Source organism: Equus asinus, chromosome 24, assembly GCF_041296235.1.
Source record: "Equus asinus isolate D_3611 breed Donkey chromosome 24, EquAss-T2T_v2, whole genome shotgun sequence".
In the NCBI taxonomy this organism is placed as follows: domain Eukaryota; kingdom Metazoa; phylum Chordata; class Mammalia; order Perissodactyla; family Equidae; genus Equus; species Equus asinus.
In genome coordinates, this window is record NC_091813.1 from 12200367 (window position 1) to 12215385 (window position 15019).

General features: G+C 49.4%; 1 pseudogene; it reads right to left on the minus strand.

Moving 5' to 3' along the window:
• The window catches only part of LOC139039685 (annexin A11-like), a 41517-nt pseudogene extending 26796 nt beyond the window's left edge, over positions 1 to 14721 (minus strand).
• Between the last annotated feature and the right edge of the window lie 298 nt (positions 14722 to 15019).

Below are 15019 nucleotides of genomic sequence, written 5' to 3' on the forward strand. Positions count from 1 at the left end.
GAAGCACAAACAGGAAGCATGATGTACAGTGCTTCCCGAACCGTGTTCTTGGACACCATCTTAACATTGTGCAAGTTGAGAATTTATCAGGTACCCAGTTAAAAAAAAGAGAGAGAAAGATTGGTTGTCCAAAAGCGTTGGAAAATGCTGCCTGCTACATCCCCTTCCAGGAAAGTGCCAATTCATGATAGCATAATAAAGGTCCTGAGAAGTCCTATAACAAAAGAGCCTGCTTAACTTTATGCCCAAATTTCCAAAACTCATTAGGCAAAAATAATATTAGTTAACATTTATTGAATACTTATTATGTACTAGGCACTGTTAAGTGCTTTACATGAAATTTAACTTTACGACAACTCATTAAGACAAATACTGATTATGATCCCCATATTAGAGATAAGGAAACCAAGGTATGGAGAGATTATGTAACCTGCCCAAGGTTACAGCTAGTAAATGACTGAGCCAGGATTCAAACCCAGAGAGCCAGGCTCCAAAGCCCAGGACTTTTAACCCCTCTGCTGTACTTCCTCACAGAGCCCGCTGGCCCCAGAAACTAGGATTTCAAAGACGGAAAGTAGAAACACCTGTTTCACCACGATCCCAGGTACTTCATTAAAGGCAGCATAGGGTGTTGGGAAGAACAAACTCTGAAGCCAAACTACCAAGTTCAAATCCAGTTCTGTTCTCTACTAGGTGCGTGATCTTGGGCAGGCTACTTAACTGTTCTGGGCCTCAGTTTGCCACATCTATAAAATGCAGATACTAATAGTTTAATATCAAATATGTTCTCATTATATCATTTAACTTCTCATTATATCAGTTTCCCCAATATAAAATAGCAAAGAGGATTAGAGGGTCCCAGAGGACCCTGGGCCATTTGATAATACTCAGGATGAGAAACGTTGGGGCAGGGAGGGGGTGGGATAGGGGAGTAACAGGAGAGGTGGGGAGAGTCAGGACAGTGTGAATGGCAGGGGAGGGGAGGAGTGGAGCAAAGTGTGCTGGTTCCTTCTCCGAAACCAAGCCCAGCCCTGTAGCAGCAAGTCCTGGGAACGGCTGTGTTGACTTTTCCAATCTCCCCAAGGAGAAACCACCAACAGGAAATTGGCAATGTTTTCTTTCCATCCCCTCTATAAGCCAGGTGCCCAGGGGCTTGGTTCAAGCACCAGGAATGCTGGGGGGAGGGGGGTGTAAAGACAAGAAGCTGACAGTAGGGGGAGGATGAGGGGGGAGCAACTTTGAAAAGGCCTTTTGGAGAGAAAACCTGCCTGGGAGGAGGGACCTGTGCCTTGGTCTGCACAAAGCCCATCCCTGCAAACAGCCAGCAGTCTGCTGTCAGTACTTCTACTCTGTGCCCCTGCCCGGACAGAAACCATCTCTCTCCTCTCGGGACCTTTCCAGACTAGGTCCTTGGAACCGAGAAGGGGAGGGAGGCAGGAGGGACTATTTAAAGGTACCGGGAGCACACACAGATTGGCAGGTGAGACCTCTCTACCAACTCCTCCACAGCACAGCTCTCTGGCAAACCTGGGTCCTTCCTGTTCATGGGAACAGTCCCCTTTGAGACCTGCCCACACCAAATGGGCTTCCAGGTAAGCCAACACTTAGTCAAATGCCAACCCCAACTCAGGATTTCTGAGGAGTGGAAAGCAGGCCACAGAGGGGGAAGGTGAACCCAGATATGGTGTCATTATCTGGCGACACCCAGGCCCAGAACATGAAGGGGCTCAGGCCATGGTCCTCGTAGGTGCCAAAGTTCTTGTGACAGACACAGTAGCAGCGACAGAAAAAGTCCCCTACCCAAGTCCTAAGTCCAAGGTGTGGTCCGGACCTAAGGAAATACTCCATCCCCCCGGAAAAATAGGGAAATTGTGGGTTGTGTTTCTAAGTACAGTTCAGGCTGGAGAGACACATCTGTGTCTTTGTTTCACCACTTTCACATGGGGGAAGCTGCTCCCAATTACACCACCTAATCAGAAGGGGCTCCTCCCAGGACCAGCCTGAGAAACAAAGTAGGAGGGACCAGCAGATGTCAATCAAGCACAAGTCCCAGAGGCATCTGAGCCCTCCAGGCTGTCTCCCCCCAACCCCCGCTTAGCTCTCAAGGCTCTCCATTTCCTGCAGAATCCAACCCAAGCACCGTTTCCCCAGGATCACCTTGGCCCACAGGGGTGCAGCAGTTACTGACTGCACAACGTGACCCTTCAGTGCTCAGCTGGAAGGGAACTTGGGGAGCTCCTTCTCTGAACTCTTCCCACGTCTGGATGGGAAAAGGTGAGAGTGGCTCATCCCAGGTCACACAGCCTAAGCATCACTGACACTGGGTCTGATAACATCCATCCCCAGATTCTCTACAGGCCCTTTACCACCCCAAATTACTCTCGCCCACACCCTATGCCAGTTCCCCCATCTTCACACAACCCACCCTCCCTCCACTAAGAGCCACAAACATCACAGGATGGTCACAAGAGACTTCTCCGTTCTGCTGAATGAATTTTTACCCATGGTCCACACAGCTCTGACATCATCTTCCAACACAGCTGCTAGGAACAGGGTTTGGAGTCCAATGACAATGATTCCAATTCTAGCTCTACCGCTTTCAGGCTATGTGACCTTGGGCATGTCACTTGACGTCCTTCTGTAAAACTGGGAAAAATACATCCACCTTACTATGCGGCTGTGAGGATCTGATGCACTGATATATACATATATAGCTATCCACCACGTAGTTTATTAGCATATAGGAGGTGCTAGGTTAATTTTAACTTACTCCCTAAGAAGTATTAGCCTGGGAGCTAGGATCTGGGTCCTAATTCCACCATACCTTCACTAGACAATTTAACCTCTCTGAACTTCTAAGCTGTCTGCAAAGATATGATCTGCCCACCTACCTTGGAGTTACTGTGAGGACTAAATGACGTAAGATCAGGAAAGACCTCTGTAAAGTGTGGGCAGTTCTCTTCACTCTGTGACCAACTCACCCAATGTCATTCTCTCCCGAGTGGCCAAACAGGACAAGCTCTGACGTTTAGAGAGGGGAAAAAGGGTCGTCAAAGATCCTAGACATACACCCAAACTTGTTCAGTCTCTACCAGATGTCAGCCCACACACTGAGTGCCATACCTAACCAATTGTTATGGTCACAGGGTACCTCAGGACAATGTGGGGAAGGGGAAGAGCAGAGAGGGGAGGGTTTTTCAAAGCCTGAGATGAAGGCACCATCAGGTAGGTCCTTCAAAACCATCCCAGACAGTCCACACCCTGATCCCTGAGAACCTATGAATATGTTATCTTCCATGGCAAAAGGGACTTTGCAAATGTGATTAAGGTTACCAACTTCTCGATTATCCAGGTGGACCCAATCTAATTACATGAGTCCTTTCCTGAGCAGAGAGCATTTCCTGCCTGGGTTAAGGATGAAAAGAAAGAATAAGGAGAAATAAGGATGAAAAGAAAGAAATAAGAAGCATGAGAGGGTTTCCATCCATGGAGGAAGGGGGCCATGAGCCAAGGAATGTAGATGGCCTCCAGAGGCTGAAAAAGACAAGCAAACAGATTCTCCTCTAGAGCCTCCAGAAAAGATATAACCCTGCCAATAAACACCATGAGACCCATGAGACAAAACTGTAAGATAGAAAAGTCATGTGGTCAAACGGTACAGCCGCTGTGGCAAACAGTAGCAGAAGTTCCTCAAAAAATTTAACATCTGATCCAGCAATTCCACTTCTGGCTATATACCCAAAAGAACTGAAAGCAGGCACTCAAACATATTTGTACACCAATGTTCACAACAGTTTTATTCACAAGAGCCAAAAGGTAGAAACAAACCAAATGTCCATCAACAGAAAAATGGATAAACAAAGTGTGGTATAAACATAAAGGAATATTATTTGGCCTGAAAATGGAAGGAAATCCTGTCACATGCTATACCATGGAGGAACCTTGAGGACATTATGAAAGTGAAACAAGCCAGTCACAAAAAGATACATACTATATGATTCTACTTATGTGAGGTACTCAGAGTAGTCAAATTCAGGGACAGAAGTAGAACTGTGGGGGCCGGCCCCGAGGCTGAGTGGTTAAGTGTGCACATTCTGCTTTGGCGGCCCAGGGTTCGCCGGTTCCCGGGTGTGGACATGGCACCACTTGGCAAGCCATGCTGTGGTAGGCATCCCACATATAAAGTGGAGGAAGATGGGCACGGATGTTAGCTCAGGGCCAGTCTTCCTGAGCAAAAAGAGGAGGATTGGCAGCAGATGTTAGCTCAGGGCTGATCTTCCTCAAAAAATAAATAAATAAATAAAAATTTTAAAAAGATATTAAAAAAAAAAAGTAGAACTAAGGCTGCCAGGGGCTAGAAGAAGGGGGGACGGGAGTGTTATTGTTTAATAGGGGCAGAGTTTCAGTCTGGAAAGATGAAAAAGTTCTAGAGATGGATGGTGGTGATGGTTGCACAATAATGTGAATGTACTTAACACCACTGAACTGTATACCTTTTAAAAATGACTAAAATGGTAAATTTTATGTTATGTATACTTTACCACCAAAAAAATTGTGTTGTTTTACGTCACTAAGATTATGGTCTTTTATGGCAACAATAGAAAACTAATACATACAGTGACCATTGCTTCTGTCTTTCCCTCCAGATCCTTCCATGATATTCTCTTCAAAAAGGCCTCTGCTTTCTTTAAACAAGAGATCTGTGCACAAGTATACCTAACTCAGCAAACTTTCTTTGACAAAGAAAGCAATAAACCACCAAGATCACAAAAAGACCATTAACCAAGAAAGGAGGGACCAGGTGCTCACCTTTCCTGCATGTCTAGAAATAAGAGCTCAATAAAGCTTTGCTCACTTGTATTATCAGTCAACATGAGTCACCTGTGTGGCCAGGCCAGCCCCACCTAGCCAGCAATGCAAATACTCCAATGGGGGGAGGTTCAGCAGTGTGATCTGCATGGGCGGGGCAATCACACCCAGTCAGCCAGGATCACACAACTGAGATGCCAGAGGTCACTCAGCCCTAGAGATGACTCAGTTCATTCCCACCCACCCCACCTCAGCTCTCATTTCACAAGTGGGGAAACTGACAACCAGAAAGGAGGAAGTGACATGCCAAGGTGACACAGCAAGATCCTAACAGGAATGGCCCAGGACCCCCACCTCCTGCCCCTAAGCCAAGAGCTCACTGTCCAGAAGACAGGATGCCAGCCAATCGCTGGGTTTTTACCAGCATCTAAGGGGGGAGGTCCAGGTTTTGTGGAGCTTATGCAGTTTTAGAGACCTTCTTCAAGAAAAAGAATACACAATATCTCTTTTTTTGCAAATTTTACAATACTGTATGACTTTGTGAGTTCATTGCTAGGGCCCCTCCTAGAGCTTTGGAAGGGCCACTGGGGCATGAGGGGGATGGCTGAAGCTGAGAATGAAATTTCATTAGATTCACAGTAATTCCACTTCTGGGCTCAGAGAGGCACTCAGCGCTGGGCTAGACTCCCCAGGGACAGAAGGGGAAAAGAAGTCCTGGCCTGCACCAGGCTTTCCCTCTAGACGGGGCGATAAACACAAAGAGCAGTCACAGGAAAATACCCATGCCACGTTGAAGAGCCATTCCCCCAGCAAGAATAGAGATGAAGGCTGAGAATCAAGACGTCTGCTCTTTGGGAACTGAGAGGAAGGGTGGGAGGGGTGTCTAGAAAGCTGGCTTCTCTCTGACGGACCTTGGCAAACCTAAGGCTCTCCTGGGCATCTCCCTCCCTCACCTACAAAACAAGTGAACCTGTGAGGGATCTGTGGTTGTCGACTTGTGCTGCCCAGAACCTGGGGCTCTGGGAAGATTTTGTAGTTGACGAACATTCATTTCTTTGTAGGGAGGGGGTAGGTCTGAAAAGAGACTCTCACCTGATTTAAATTTTTTTTTAATGGAAAAACAAGAGATCTGGCAACATGTCCATTTCCATATGGTAGCACACAGCTAGGGCTACAGGAGCTGTCCCCTTCAGCCAGGTGTGCCTGCATCAGCTGCCCACTGTCCCCACTGGGCTGTCCCTGCAGACAGCTGCACTTGTAATCAGAGAAACCAATGTCATCCAGGGCCCTGCTGGTTAAGATGCGATGAGCCATCTCACCTCCATATGAAAGTCACTAACAGATCCTCTCTCACAGTAAATTGGGGGAAGTGGGGTGGCAGATAAAACTAAATAAAGATCTAAAGGCATCAGGGAGAGCCCTGGGCTCTACTAGGGAGACCCTGATACACCACCGCCAAGTTCTTGGAAAGGCTCAGTCCCTTCAGACCCAGAAGACCTGAGAGAGTATCTATTCCAGCTCCATATGGCTGAGGTACCCCTGCCTTACCTAGAAGCCCCTGGAAACCTCTCCTGCAACTACCCATGGCTGCTCTTCTAATGGTGACAAAAGCCCCAGCCAGCCTTGTACAGCTGGAAGCTGAAAAGAAATCCCTACCAGAGCCTATAGATCACATTAGCGGAGAAGATTCTCTCAGATCTCCACTATGGGCTGACCCCTGTGCAGGAGGGAGCCTAAGCTCAGCTAAAGGGCCGTGGGCCAAGAGTTACACTGTGCCATGGCAAGAAAATGGAAGGTTCCCACAGATACATATGTGATGGAAAGAACTGCAGGAAATGCATGTCCGAAGCTCAGCCAAGCCATTATCTCAGCACTTTCCATCTTCATGACTTCTGCTCAGATAGTCCCTCTACCTGGTCTGTCTTCCTTGTCTCCTTTACCCCTTCCTTAAGCCTATGTCAATCCTGGCCTTCCTTTAGGACAGATGGAGCCCTAAATCCTTCAGGAAGCCCACCCTGATCTCCTCACCCACATTATCGCTCTTCCTGGAATTTATCAGCACTTGACCTAAAATGTTTCCTATGTCCTCTAGTGTTCTAATAATACTCCCCTTTTCCCAGTACCTATAATAGGTACATATATTACCTCATTAACCTTCACAGTGTTCCTCCAAGGTAGGTATTATCACCTCAAGGGAACTAGGGTTCAGAGATGATTCTTGACAAGCAAGCGTCACACACCCAACCAGTGCTAGAGCCAGGATTACTTTTTCCTAGGCCTCTCAGTGACAGAGTCCGTGCCCAGGCCATAGGACAGCACTCTCCACCTCCTGCCAGCAGCTAGCACAGGGCTGGGCACAGTGAGGTCCTTGACACACACCAACAGGACACCAGTGGACCCTGATTGATCTCTTCCACCCTGGGTGGCACCTGTTCCAACGACCTCTTTGATCAGAGCTTCTGGGACACGGGCTCCAGGAATTCTAGGGGTAGAGAAGACACATGGAAGACATTCCCCTTTCTCCCTCCCACAGCAAGGCAGGACCTCAAGTGACTTGGGAGGGTGTATGAACATCCCTCACTCTGCTGGGAAGGTGTACATGGCCCTCCCCTCTGCAGGCACTGCAGAGCCCTAGTGCCCTGCCTTCATGGGGCTCTGCCTCACCTCTGAGGTATGGGTCATGAGTGCCAGTAGGCCACAGAAGCAAGCCACAGAGCCTAGGGCAGCATTCCACCAACCCTGACCATATTTTTCCCAGACTGAACAAAAAGCCTAAGGAACGTACTGTTAAACATTCAACTCCCTAGCTACGCGCCATGAATTAAGAATAGCTGGAGCCTATGTCAATCCTTAGCCAGGCAGTGGCTCAGACCCTGCCTCCAAGGGCTGGCACCGGAGCAAAGAAGGCTGGGAGAGTGGCAAGGGGGCAGTGTCCAGGCCTCACCAAGGGGCTGAACTTGAGCCAAGCTGGGTCTGAAAGACACGTCTTAGAAATAAAGTCAATTCCCAGTGCACTGGCATTTGGATCACATAGAAATCCTAGAACGTCAGAAACAGAAGGGGCCTTCATGAGATCATTTGGTTCAACTGGCTTATTTTACTGAGGTGGGAGCCGAGGCCCAGAGAGCAGAAGGGGCCTGCCTGAGGTCTCAGGATCAGCTGGGGGCAGGACACACACTAGAACCATGTTTCTCAGTTTCCAGGCTGATACACCACGGCGCATGATGGCTCCCCTCCAGCCAGCACACCTCAGGGCTCCAATCCACCTTCCTGGGCTGGAGAATGCAGCTTGGGAAATGCAAAGGCTACCCTGGGAAAGAGAGAGTGACACAGTGACTCTGCTGCCTCCCAAATAAAGTCCCATATAATCAAGCCACACAGAAAGCATCATCTGCTCCAGGGAGGCCTCTGTAAAGTTGCTTCTCTCCAGCTTCACCTCCCTGTGAGTTAACAACAGCAGAGAGTAGGGGTCGGCAGACACTTGTTCTGATCTCTAGGGTATCAGGAGATGCACGGACCAACAGCCCCAGCTCAGTTCAGGGTTCAAATGCCCTTTGCCCCCAAACTCTCCTGGAAAGTCACTTGTGTGTAATACCTTAAAGTGAGGAAGTCAAGCTGGGAGGAAGAAGCACAGCCAGATACTCTCCAACCTGAAGGTGAGTCTTGGAGGGGCCAACCTAACCCCATAGGGCCTGTAAGATCAGGAGGTGGCTCCAAGTGGCAGAGCGCACAGCTGCCAGACGTGACTATCAGGAACAGCCTGGAAGCTGCTGACTCTCAGAACACAAGCTTGCCTCTTATTCACCAGCCCACAGGATCGAAGCTGCCACGCTTCCACTGCCTGCTGGCTGGCCACTGTTGTGACATACCATTGCCACTTCCTAACTGAGGAATACTGGCTTAACCAATGGCAAGACTGATAAGCACAGCACTGGTTCCAAATTAAGGAGAGCAGTGGGTGGTGTTCCAGAAATGTCTGGTTATCCCCCTCAACCATCTGCCCCCTCTTGCTTCCCTAACAGCCTGGCACATGGCGACCCCAAATAAGGGCTATATTTCCGAGCCTCCCTGGGAGCTAGGCAGGGCCATGCCATGAAAGTCAGCTGTCCTGGGCCACACAGGGTAGGGAAGCACTTAGAGAAGCACTACCCAAAGTGTGGTGCCCAGACTGGTGGCTTCAGCACTGTGTGGGCACCTGTCAGAAATGAGAATTCACAAACCTCACCACAGACCTCATACATGCTCAAGTTTGAAAACTCCAGCCCTGGAGAATGCTGGAAGCAACTCTACCCAAGGAGACTGGTGCCTAGACAACTTCACGGAACAGACACTTACTAACCCTGAACTCCAGTTTCTCAAGAGAGAGCGAGCAGCTCTTCTCCTAATTCATGACCAAATCTGAATCCTAATGCAGGTAGGGTGGGGAAGAGAGATGATGAAAAACTTAACCAAGATAGCAGAAGTCAGGAAAGAAAGAACAACCAAATATATAACAAATAATAAATAGGAAACAAGATGCAGGGCCGGCCCAGTGGCCAAGTGGTTAAGTTTGTGTGCACCACTTCAGCACAGCAGGGTTCACTGGTTCGGATCCTGGGCGCCAACCTAGCACCACTCATCTGGCCATGCTGTGGCGGCATCCCACAGAGAACTACAATGACTTACAACTAGGATATGCCACTACGTGCTGGGGCTTTGGGAAGAAAAAAAAAAGGGAAGAAGACTGGCAACAGATCTTAGCTCAGGGTCAATCTTCCTCACCAAAAAAAATAGAAAAGAAAAAAGAAAATAAGATGCAAGGAATAAAATCCACACAAGCTGGGAGGCAAACAGTCTGAATTCTCTAGCAAAGACAGAAACTACCAAATCTGTTTTGTTGTTATCATTGCGTTCTGCCATCTTCCCCCTAAACCCCAAGTCATGTGCTGATTACAAGATAGACATTTTTTTTTTCTGAGGAAGACTGTCCCTGAGCTAACATCTGTACCAGTCTTCCTCTATATGGGATGCCACCACAGCATGGCTTGATGAGCAGTGTATAGGTCTGCCTCCAGTATCCGAACCTGTGAACCCCAGGTCACTGAAGCAGAGGATGCAAACTAAGCCACTATGCCACTGGGCTGGCCCCAATTTTTTTTTTTTACGAGAGAAAGAAAGGTTAAAAATTAAGGGTTGGCATATAACCCAGCTATCTCACTATTGGATATTTACCCAAAGAACTGGAAATCAACAATTCAAAGAGACTTATGCACCCCTATGTTCATTGCAGCATTATCCACGATAGCCAAGACATGGAAGCAACCCGAGTGCCCATCGACAGATGACTGGATAAAGAAGATGTGGTATATACATGCAATGGAATACTACTCAGCTATGAAAAAAGACAAAATCATCCCATTAGCAACCACATGGATGAACCTTGAGGGCATCATGTAAAGTGAAATAAACCAGACAGAGAAAGACAAACACTGTATGATTTCACTCATATGTGGAATATAAACAAACTTACGGACAAAGAGACTAGTGGTTACCAGGGGAAGGGGGTGGAGGGTAGGCACTAAGGGGTGAAGGGGCATACTTATATGGTGTATGACAAACAATAATGTACAACTGAAATCTCACTATGTTATAAGCTATTATGACCACAATAAAAAAAATGAAGAAAAAAAATTTATGTCAACTGGAACCCCAAAAAGATAAAAATAAAATAAAATAAGGGTTGGGTAAAGACATATTAGGTAAAGACAAAGAAAAACAAGAAGTGAAAATATTAATATTAAAAATATTTTGAAGACTTTTCAACAATCCTGCCTCAGTAGGCTGAGAGTTTTTTCCAGCCATTTGCCTTTATCTGGAAATAGGACTTAGAAAACCACTCACTAGGATTTCATGGTACAACAAGGCTTAGCCATTCCAGTCCCCTGAAATAGTTTATGCGACTTAAAATGCAAGCATAGAACAGAGCATAAGACGGGCCCAGTCTTCATACGGCCCTGAAACATTTTTGTGTACTAACTATTTTGTCATATCCCTTGGGGAACAGAGAAAGTCCTTCCTGTGGCCTCAAAAGGGGAAGGAAATGTGTAACAGCAAGTCAGAGCTGTCTATCTCGGACCTACAGGAAGGAGGCAGGAACTGCCAAGGGAGAGAAGCAGTACCCAGGCCTATCCCTGGGGTTTGCAGGCAAATCTCATTTTACCCATCCCTTCTAAAAATCTGGCTATCATGGGGACCATGGGACCACAGGCCATCCACACTGCTAACTTCTCAGGGTGCAATGGGAATAGGAGGATGACTGGTTGAGGAAACAGAAGCAAATACCCCCTCAATGTGGTCCTCCACCAGCATCACCCAATCTTTCTCCTCACCTTCAAAACCGACATTTTCAAAGCTTGTCTACACTCAGTCTCCCCAGATCCTCACCTCTTGCTACTCCTCCACCCATTCATTCCCACCTGGCTTCTGCTCCCATCATCCCACCAAAACAGCCACAACTTAAGGTGTTGAATCTCCTCCACATCACTTCCTGTGGCAGCAATGGCCTCTGCTGACCAATGCCTCCTACTGAAGCAGACTCACCCTGGCTTCTGTGATATGACACAGTCCTGGTTTTCCTTCCCCCTTCTGGCTCCTTTATAGGCTCATCTTCCTTTACTCAGCTGTTCTAGGTGAGTTCCTCAATCTCACCATGCCCTTGACATCAAACACAACCTAGACAAAAATATCTCTCTAGCCTATATCCCTCCTGAGTCCCAGATCCACCTGTCTACTTGGTATCTCAAACGCACCATGTCCAGAACAGAATTCATGATCTACCCCAGCCTGCAGACCTGGTTCTCATCCAGTGTCCGATGTCTCAGGGGAATCCAGGACAACCTAGGGAGGATGGGAGTGGCCTCTGCTTTTGTGCACACAGCACAGGGCTAGGCAAACAGTGGGTATGCTGAGTTCAACAGAAATATGCCTTGTCACCCACTTCCTAAAAAAAGCTGTGACCTTTTAGGTGGACACAACAAGCTCACATCTGCTATCATGAGTCCCCCCAGATACACACCACTTTCCCTCAAAGATGCCACTCCCCAGGCTTAATCTGCCATACTCCCTCTGCCTCCCTGTTAGCAGACTTGGAGGTCGTCCTCTTCACCCTCCCTCAGACTGCTCTCATCTCACTGCCCTCCAAGCCAGCCTCAACCCATGCTCCAGGTGTAAGAGGCTGGCAGCACCTGACTTCCCTCTCAATTTCAAGAGTGAGTCCTCCCTTTTCCACTAAGGCAACAGGACCTTCAGGAGCACAAGCACACCACTGTGTGACATCAGACCTTTATGTCATGGAGTACAGGGTCAGGATCAGTTGGCCTAACTCGGTATGGTTTCACTGATTATTAGAAAGTTCCACTACTTTCAACAACTCCTTTTAAAAATGCAAATTCCTAACAAGGAAACTTCAGTTTCTTCATTTTCCCTAAGAGCTTTCCTATCTAGGCATCACTCAAATTTCTGGTGTTCTAGGGGCAATGGGGTCAGAAGGTGTTGTAGAGAAAAATGCAGAAAACCCTAAGCCTGTTTGCTTGTCTGTGATTGTGAAGCACACCCACACACAGACTCTCCCGACTGCCCCCATGGGACCAAGTGCCAGGAACAGGCTTTCGGGTGGGGGGGCGGCAGGAGGAGGCAGCGAAGAGAGATGACCACAGCATCTCCCACTGATCTTGGCCTTCTAGCAAAAGCAATCGAAATGGACCCTATCGATCATCCTCAACCTGGCTACATAAAGGAATCAAAAGGGACTCCAACTTGGCCTCTCGACCAGTGTCTACCCTCAGCTCTCAGTCTGGAATAGTTTCTATCTCACTCTCCTCACCGTTTTTTGTTTTGTTTTGTGTTTTTTTTTTGCCTATCTAAACCGAGCCTTCAAGGTCTAATATTTTACCAATAGAGAAATCTTACTCCCCTGGCCTGCCACTGTCACTCAACCAACATCTTCTGAGCACCTACATGAGGCAGGCACCTCGATGGCTCCCATAAGGGCTGTGATTAATAGGCAAAAATGGGGAAAGCAGGGCATTCCACCATGAGCTAAGACAGAGAGACAGGTTAGGAGAGGAGTGGCTCAACTCAGATGGATCTTCAGTTGCATGAAGGGAGTGACAGCTATTATTATTATCATTATATTACTATCGCTGACACTCACAGATCATTAGTTACACACCAGGCCCAGCTGTAAGCTTTACGTCTAATCTGGGTGACATCTACCTGGAACACACAGGTATAGTGTACCAGTCACCACCTGTTCTGACTGTTCTGTAGTGCCTGAGCTGTAAAGTCCTTAAATATAGTAACTCACTGAATCCTCACAATAACCCCAGGAGGCAGGTATTATTAGTACCCGTAGTTTAAAGATGAGGAAACCAAGGCACAGATACTGGTAAGAGACGAGATTAAGGAGGGATGCAGGAGCCCAAGGTAGTGAGCACCCAATGCCAGGGCAACAAACTGCCCTAGCACCTCAGCTGGCCTCTCTTGTCGGGGAACCCCTTGTAGCACAGAGAATGCCTTGAGGGAAGAGGCCATGTTAATCCTCCCAGAATCCCCAACAATGGACTGAAGCAAGGAAGGAATGAAGATCATAATCAGGCCAGTCAGGAGTGAGCAAAGTAGCATGCCCTGCCTGTCCAGCTCCTGGACTCAGCCTGACCCTGCCCTGCAAGCTTCTGTTCCTGTTGTGTGGGCAGGGCAGGGGCTCACCCCTCACGGAGCCACTCCATGCCCAGGTCAGGGCAGCAGGGAGCAAAGGAAGGCTGCGGGGCGACAGCAGAGTGGCTGGCTACCATGGATTTCTAGGGTCTGTCCTAAAACACCCAGTCTCCATAGACAGGTCACTCATCAGAGGGGCGGGGACAGAAACGTCTAGGGCAGACTGCTGCCAGCTTAGGCTAGCACTAGCTAGCTTAACTCCTCTCCAGTCTCTAGATGACGAACTTCACAACTCTCCTTTAAGCCAATAGACGGGTTTCTACCTTTTTAAGCCCTCAGAGGGCTGGGCTGAGCCGAGGGAGAGATAAAAGTCCAAGAATCCTTCCCTGAAAATGTAGTTTAAGATTGGAGCAGAGGGAAAGGCAGAGACGGTAAACACAGGTGAACACAGCACCTGGATGGATCCCACGTTCTCTCAAATAAGGTGCCTTACAAACTCCAGCACTAGCAGCTCCCAGGAATTTGTGTCCTTCCAGTTCCGGAGGAAAGTTCCTGAAGGCAGCCTCCTCTACTCTCTCCTCAGCACAAGTCTTTCCCAGAAAGGCACACATACTCTCGAGAACTCAGCTGGGTCAGAGGGCCCTGGGCCACCGGCCATCCCCCACACCAGCCAGTCGCCTTCTGGTCGCTTGTTCACCCAGTCCCAAGCAGGCCTAGGCCGCACAGGACAATCCCATGGCCCTACACACCAGGGTCCGGCCTGTGCACCGCCCACCCCACAGGGAGGGCACCCCCCGCCGCTTGTCTAGCTGAGCAGGCAGGCCACGGCAGCCTGTCCGGGACCAGCCCTACACCCGTCCCCGCCCCCATGCTGTGCAACCAGGAAGCCGCAGGGCCAGGCCGGGAGGGGGCGCGGGGCTGTCCGGGCCTCATCTGCGGGGGTCGCGGCACACAGCCGCCGCCCTGTCCTGTGCCCCCGGGCAGCTGGGGACCCTCACTCACCGGGCCACTGGACAACGGGGCGGGGGACGGCGTGGGACGAACGGGGATGTGGGCAGGAGCCGCTCTCTCCGCGGGCGTTCGGGGTGCGGCGCCTTGGCTCAGCCTCAAGCTCCGTCCCACTCCCGCTCTCCAGGGGCACTTGGGACACTCCGGACTCCCGGACGCCGCAGCCGTCTGGGCGGGGCGGGAGGAGAAGCCCGCTGTGGGGAAAACTGAGCGGGCGCGGCCGCTCTAAGCGCCCCGGGGCGGGGCGGGGGCGTGGTCTGGGTGCGGCCCCGCCCCCAGGTGAGAGCCCAGGCCAGTGGGTGGGGACCAGCCTCCAAGAGGCGGGGGAAGGAAGCCGTAGGCCTTCCGGCTCCCGAACTGAGGAGGGCACAGCGAGGGTTTGGAGGTCGGCGTGGAGCTTCTACTATCCTCCACCTCCCTCGACGGATCCCGCCCTACACCGCACTAGCGGGGAGGGAATTCCCCAAGCCCTTTCCATCTTCCCGATGTGCCATTGTTAGTGACTCTC